Below are 7,265 nucleotides of genomic sequence, written 5' to 3'. Positions count from 1 at the left end.
GTGAATAAATATCGTGAAATAAACAGTGTTGGTTCTGTAATGTAATTTGCTGTATCGCCATTTCTCTGTAAAACATGATGACTTTTGTCTGTTTTACGGAGGAGTGTGGGAACATTTTACACAGTAGTGCACGAGTTATATCGCTTCTCTGTGTTCATTATATCATCCCAGTACATCCGTTGTAAGAGATGTATTTTTGGAAACTTGTATGTCAGCATTAAGAGTACCAGTGATACACAATAGCAAAATGTTAATATTCAAAACTTTATCAAACATTTCTCAACGTATTTGCACGTATACTAGTATATCAACCGAGAAACTGACGGTATGAGTTCAATAGAGGTATTGTTTGAGGTTAGTCTATTGTTTCACAACGAAAGGTCTCTAACAATATGTAAAACACTGGATTCAATCCTGCACAGTGTTATATTCAAACAGTCAATTAAACCATGGAGGTATAATTCTTATTACCTCCACGATTAAACTATAATCATAAAAATCAATCTCCTTTCAATAGGTCTTTGTTTTTATTGGCAACATCATGAAGGAAATATACATTACTTATTCAAGTACAACTATTCATTAATTACTTTAATAATGTCTATCCATTTCTGACAATGTGTATCAAGTTTATCTCTTTCTGTAGCAATTTCATATTCTAAATGATAATTAGACTTCACTAGGAGTTTAAAAAAGGAAAAATGGGGTTTGGACTTTCTCATCTTTGCAGTATAAATGTGTCTCTTGGCAATTAACATAAGGTGGTTGTAAATTACAGAATATGAACTATTTCCAAATATGATCACAACAAGAGTTGGTTTCTGTACCAACATCATTGTTTTTTTAAAATGTTTAAAAAAATCATCCCAGAATTTAGCAGTGAATTTACATGAATAGAAAAGGGTTTCATTTTCATCTCCACAAAATGTACAAAGAAGTGATTGATCATAATTTGTAAACAAAATGTGATGTAATAACTTGAACTGTACAAACCGACTGTAGTTCATGTGTTTTTGTATCAATAGTGTGACGTTAAATGCGGGGGGGGGGGGGGCTTTATGGGGCTACACCGTATTCAGGATCGGGGAGTTTGTCTTTAATACCGGTCTAATAGTCTTTGTCTTTGGTAGCGTGCTTATCTAATAAGTCTCCTCCCTCTCAGCTCGTCCGCTGTCACGGGGTGGGGATCGTTTGGTGAATGTATATCACCACAACTGAGACTGTGCAGAGAAAGAAATATACCAGTAACGATTATAACAAATCAACACAACACAATAAATACGGTTTCCTGTACTTTAATAAACAAATAACAGGGATGCTGGTCACTGGAACCAGCAAGGAGGGGGGGGGGATACACTGTAAAATGAAATAAATTAGAGACTTGATCGATGCTGCAGGGAACACTCCACTCTCCATTGGACAGCAATGTGCAATGTTGCGTTCCTTCGTATCTGGCACACTGGCGAAGCAGCTGCACTACAATTTAAACTCGTGCTCTGTGTCCAGGGAGTATCGGCAACTGCACTGCTATCTGCTGCTACTGGTAGCACTGGTACAACGGGAGTAGTTCAGGCAGTGAGCTTCGGTGGTTCCTGTTGATCAGCAGGAATCACTGCACAGCACGTCTGCATATGTACCCCTGTATAGGGTACAGCTCACTGGAGTCAGGAATCAGCATCACAAGATGTTACAGGATCAAGTCAGGTCACCTTCCTGACTAAAGATTTTCCCTTATGTCTCAACTTAAATACCCTAGCTAATTTATGGCCATGCAAATAATAAAATGTATATAACGAAATGATTGGTTATCTCGAAATAGCCGACAAATCAGTGTACAGAGGATGCCAACTTTGGTAGTGGAATAAACCACTCTTAATCCAAGCTCTACCAATTTAAAGTAGGAGACTCGGGTCAATGATGTCATATCTATTTTCATTGCCAACAACACTGGGTTCAGCACATTCCAAGGTATTTCACAATCACCATGTCACTGTCTGAGACATACCATTATGCCACAGGGAGAGACAAGATGTATGTATCTCAACTTCTGCTGACAACACAATCCAGTGACTGTATCAGCAGTCTTAAAAATAAACATGTGCAATGGGTTGTTGCAAAGTATCCAAACATGTGCGCTTTTCATTCACACAGCCAGGGCTCTGTACTTTTTACTTACAATTTATGTCACAATAGCTACCTTGAATGGTAGACCATATGTAAGACTCCAAAAACCAGTGTATAATTAAACTCTCGTTCATAGTCGCTTTTCCTTATTTCTATTCATGAATATTCTTTTTATTACATTTTCTTGAGATGAAACCACATCAAAAAAAAAATACTGATCTACTATTTCCGTAGTCATTGTTATCAATTTCTTCCCATTCTCTGGGAATAGACCTTATTAATCCATAAAGCATAAACATTTCATTACAATTAAGGTTTTTCTAATGCAAGTTTTCAGTAAATACGAACCATTTTATCGCGGACTATGTTTTGCAATGTAATGTTATTGTAGTGAAATGGTGCACGTGATACACTAAAACTGGGGAGAAAAACGTTCTGTTGAACGTATATAGTTGGGAAAGAAGCATTAGAGATTAATTCCTTTGAAATGGGTTTCTTAACATTTCCGTTCATTTTAATCTGGTGATTATTTCAATACTATTTCTGACTTGAACGGATTCGATTTTCCACGTCTAACAGTCATAGAACACAAATGTTCTAGTAAGTTCATTGTACAATCTTTGTACAATTTATTGTGTAATGCTTTGGCATCAAGGAAGGATTGCACTTTTCTAACGCAAGTCATGTATATTTTAATCTAATTAACTGGACATTTTATTCGGAGCCAGGGCGTAAAACGTTTTAATAAATTGATTAAAGTAACCGAGTGACTTACGCATAACTTTGTTGACTGACAAGGTCTTGTAGCTCGAACATACGAATATTCGAATATGCAAATAAATGAAGTTTATTTCACTATAAACATATATACATATAATAGGTTTATTCAAGTACATAGGCCACCGACCTTTAAGTACAATTCAGATATAAAGTATATATTTACACATATGAGGGCTAATCAAGAAAACTCGTATCACAATTCTCATCTTTGCATAGCATAGAAAATAAATTTTGAAAGATCACGTATAACGGTAACACTGGGTGAGGACATTAAAGAAATAAATTTATCAACAGTTGGAAAAAAATCATTAATTCGGAGATGTATTTTCTCCTCAGATCACTGTAAAAAGGGCAAATTAAACAAAAGTGGTATTCATCTTCAACCTGGTTTGTAGAACAAGAAAAACGAACGCGCTCTGATCTCTCATTTTTCAATCGCCTATCTGCTTCAATTCTTAATTGATGTATTGACATTCGGAACCTACACAAAGCTGTTCGAAAATATGGATTATCAATACAGTTTGAGTACTTTTCCTTGTCAAAAAGCTGTTTAAATTTAGCATACATATCAAGTTTGGGGGAGTTATTTACAGCAGCTGCAGTGTGCCATTTCTGAATATCAATGTTATTACACCTTTCTTCAAACAATAAAATAAACAAATTGATATTGCCAACGTCTTGGTTTATCCAGGCCTCACCAACTCCATATGAAAATAGTAATTTTTTAACGTGGAGTGCCCAATAGGACCTGCCCTTCTCGACATAGTTTTTCTCGTAAAGATAGCACTGGTGAGCTATGCGATTCACTGCCAGTTGTAGTAGACGCAACCAGAACTGAACAATGCGGACAAGCCGATATGACCGAGTATATCGACCTCAATCGCCACGAAGTGCCAAAATAGGGGAGTTAGATTAAACTTTTAGGACATAGCGACAACATTTATTTTGAATTGATTCGATATCATTACCAATATAAAAGCCCCACACCTCACTACCATATAAAAGAACTGGCAATATTTTAGAATCAAAAATAGTAAAAGCTAACTTAATATTTACAGTACTAAACTTAGAAATATATCGTTTAACTGAGAATAGAATCTTTTCGCCCTTTGTTGCCAAACTTTTTTGGGCTTGATGCCATAAACCCGAACTAGAGATAACAACACCGAGATAGTTATAATTATTGGCAACTTCAAGTTTTTGACCATTAAAATACCATTTCTCACAATTTTTCAAACGCCCACTGTTTCAAAATACCATGACTTTAGTTTTGGCGATATTGACTTTAAGTCTCAATTTCCTGCATAGTTAGATAAATTATTTAGCAAACGTTGCAAACCAACAACTGCACTGCTAAACATGGCCACATCATTGGCGTACAATAAATAAAATAACTTTAAAGTTAATAAGTGCACTCCAGCAAACTCGTGCTCGACTGAACTTCCCAAATCATTTATAAGTAGACTAAAGAGCAAAGGCGATATCACACTCCCCTGTTGTACACCCATGTGACAGTCAAAGAACTCGGTTATACCAGCAGGTGTGCGAACACATGCTTTCACTTTACAATACATTGAATACATTAAATTAAATAGCTTCCATTAATTACCATGTTGGCTAACTTATAAAATAACATATAATGGTTAATCTTGTCGAATGCTTTTTCATAATCAACGAATACACAATACATTCTACCCTTGATATATAAATACCTATTAATAATTGATTGTAAAATAAAAATGTTATCAGTTGTTGAATAATTCTTGCGAAAACCTGCCTGGGCATCGACTAAAGGATTATTTGACTCCACCCACGAATTTAACCTGTCAAAAATAATATTACTGAAAACTTTAGCTATGGAAGGTAACAGAGTTATACCTCTATAAGTGTTTACATTACCGTATGAACCATTTTTATGTAGGGGAAAATTAGACCTGAAACCCACTGATCAGGGTAAACACCAGTGATAAGAATTTTATTAAATAATAGAAGCATGAAGGTTTTAAATTGGCTTGGCGCATTTTTAAAAATTTCAGAAGGGAGACCATCTAGACAGGGGACTTATTGTTTTTAATTTGACAAGCGAATTATTAAGTTCCTGAAGGGTGATGTCACAATCCAGAGTGGTACAAGCAATTGTAAGGCCATCTAAAACAGGATCGACTGCCGATCTTGTATTGTCAACAAGACGAGTATGTGTTTCCCCAAATCTCTAAACAGTAAAACATGTGGGAAGTATTAAGGAATTATACAGAAAAAGAATAATTAATCCTAGAACATAATGCCGAGTCTGTGAGATAATACCCACTTTCCTGGAGATTAATTTAGTTAGTAAATCTATATGAGGTTTCCACGTTAAATTACAGTCAGTTGTCACGCCTAAATACTGTCTGGAATGAACGCCCTCTATAGCGAGGTTATTTGAAATTATGTGATATCCACATTTGTTAAATACAATTAATTAAAACCTGTGTCACGTGACTCACGTGGTTGCTATGGTACGTGAATCCTGGTCACGCGGATCTAGTAATTCGGTAAGGGGGTGCTCCTATTGACGGGCTGATGGGGACGCGCGCTTGGCTCGCCTCCCCTAAATTCGCGCCTGGTCAGTTTTGCTATAGCCATCAAATCACGTGTAGTACAGTGTCATGATTTAAATTTTTATGTCTTTAGGTGAGGCCGCTTTTAGCAGACATAGCGACTTTCAATGATGACCCCTGGGTAATCCGCATCTGCTCACAATTTGTCATGATCACGTTCATTTGCATGTAAGTGGGATTAGCAAAGATACAACTGGCGAGTATAATTGTCGAATACGGACTGTTGGTTAAAACAACGTGGCGCCTATAACTATGAGAGTTTTGTCCCGACATCGGGGGCAATTAATCAGACATTATGGCGTATTAAATACTTTGTGTGGCTATATGCGAATTGAATGTATGGAGGCTCAAGCTCAAAAACGTCTTTGTAATTGGCTAAGAGTTGGAAAGTTAGTTGTGGCAAGCTCGCCACAAGGCTCAAGTCTCGATGCGGCCGTGGGAGAGTTACAACGCGGCTGAGACCAAATGTGACACAATTCGATTCTCTGTATGTCTTTGTTCGATTGAAAGGGTGGCGAATCCTCCGATCACTGGTACCTGACTTGAAGGTTTAATAACTCGACAATTAAGCCATGACAACAGTATGGACATTTACCCCAAATATCTGTAATCCACCTTATTCGTTCGTAATTTATCACCGAATGTCACCTACACCATTATAGTTTTCAGCCAGATAAAATATTGAAAACTTACAGTGTGATGTCCACCCCATCACGTCCGAACAAAAATGAATGCACCCGAAACAAAACAGTAAATTTTTTGAATGGGGCGCAAGCAGTCCGCAAATTAAAGCGCGATAGTCGTCGCACTGCGCATATGCGAGATATATGGGTCTTATATAAACAAAGATGGCGACTTTGACTGTCGCGCAGATCAACGAGTACGAACTTAGACGTTTCCAAGCTTTATTTAAGTAGTTTTCATGTTATTGGAAGGTATCGAAGGAGTCACCGGCGGCAATCAGTGCAAGTCGCACCAAGGTCAAACCTCATATTTGTGATTTTCATTTGAAGAGCGCATTGGATTGTGGGAAAATCAATGTTTATCAACACAAATGTTGCACATGCTCGGCGCAACAACTACCGCGCTTTAAGATTTTGTGCGTGGGTGAAAAATATTCCATAGTTTAGTGGGCGGGGAGATTTTCCGCATTTGGGCTGGCAGCATTATTTCTCTGCACACAGATGAGCGGGTAAAATATATTTTGAATAGAGGTATTTATTTATTTATTAACACACAACATCCCCCGGAGGGGATGAAAAGGGTTACAAATCAGATATTAGTAAAAGAAAAATAACCACATAAAAAGTAAGGGAACAAAAAGGCATAAAAAAAAAAAAAGATAATAATTTGAATACAAGGAATGTATTACTGGCTTAGTTTATGTAGGTGCTGCTGTCTTGTATTAAAACAGTTTTTTAAATATTGCGCTAAAGGAATAGACATTTTCTCGTCACTTAGTAATGATATGAATTTATTTTCATTACTAAATTTGTCAAAATTTGGTATACGTTTATTAGCTACAATGTAAAGTTTTGATCTTATTTCATTGTAATGAGGACAATTTGTGACAAAATGTTGTTCATCTTCAACATGGTCATTGTCGCACATATTGCAGACTCTGTCTTTAAAATCCAATCCTGTATGCCGGCCTGTTTCAATTTTCAGACAGTGGTTGCCAAGTCTAAATTTTGTTAAGGATTTGCGAAGTTCACTGTTTTTCATAATTGTTAAGTAGTTTTCTTGTTCTATTTTGGTTTT

This window comes from Saccoglossus kowalevskii, chromosome 15, assembly GCF_978046115.1.
Source record: "Saccoglossus kowalevskii chromosome 15, keSacKowa6.1, whole genome shotgun sequence".
Lineage (NCBI taxonomy): Eukaryota > Metazoa > Hemichordata > Enteropneusta > Harrimaniidae > Saccoglossus > Saccoglossus kowalevskii.
The sequence above is the reverse complement of the archived record's forward strand: the minus strand, read 5'-3'. Positions refer to the sequence as shown.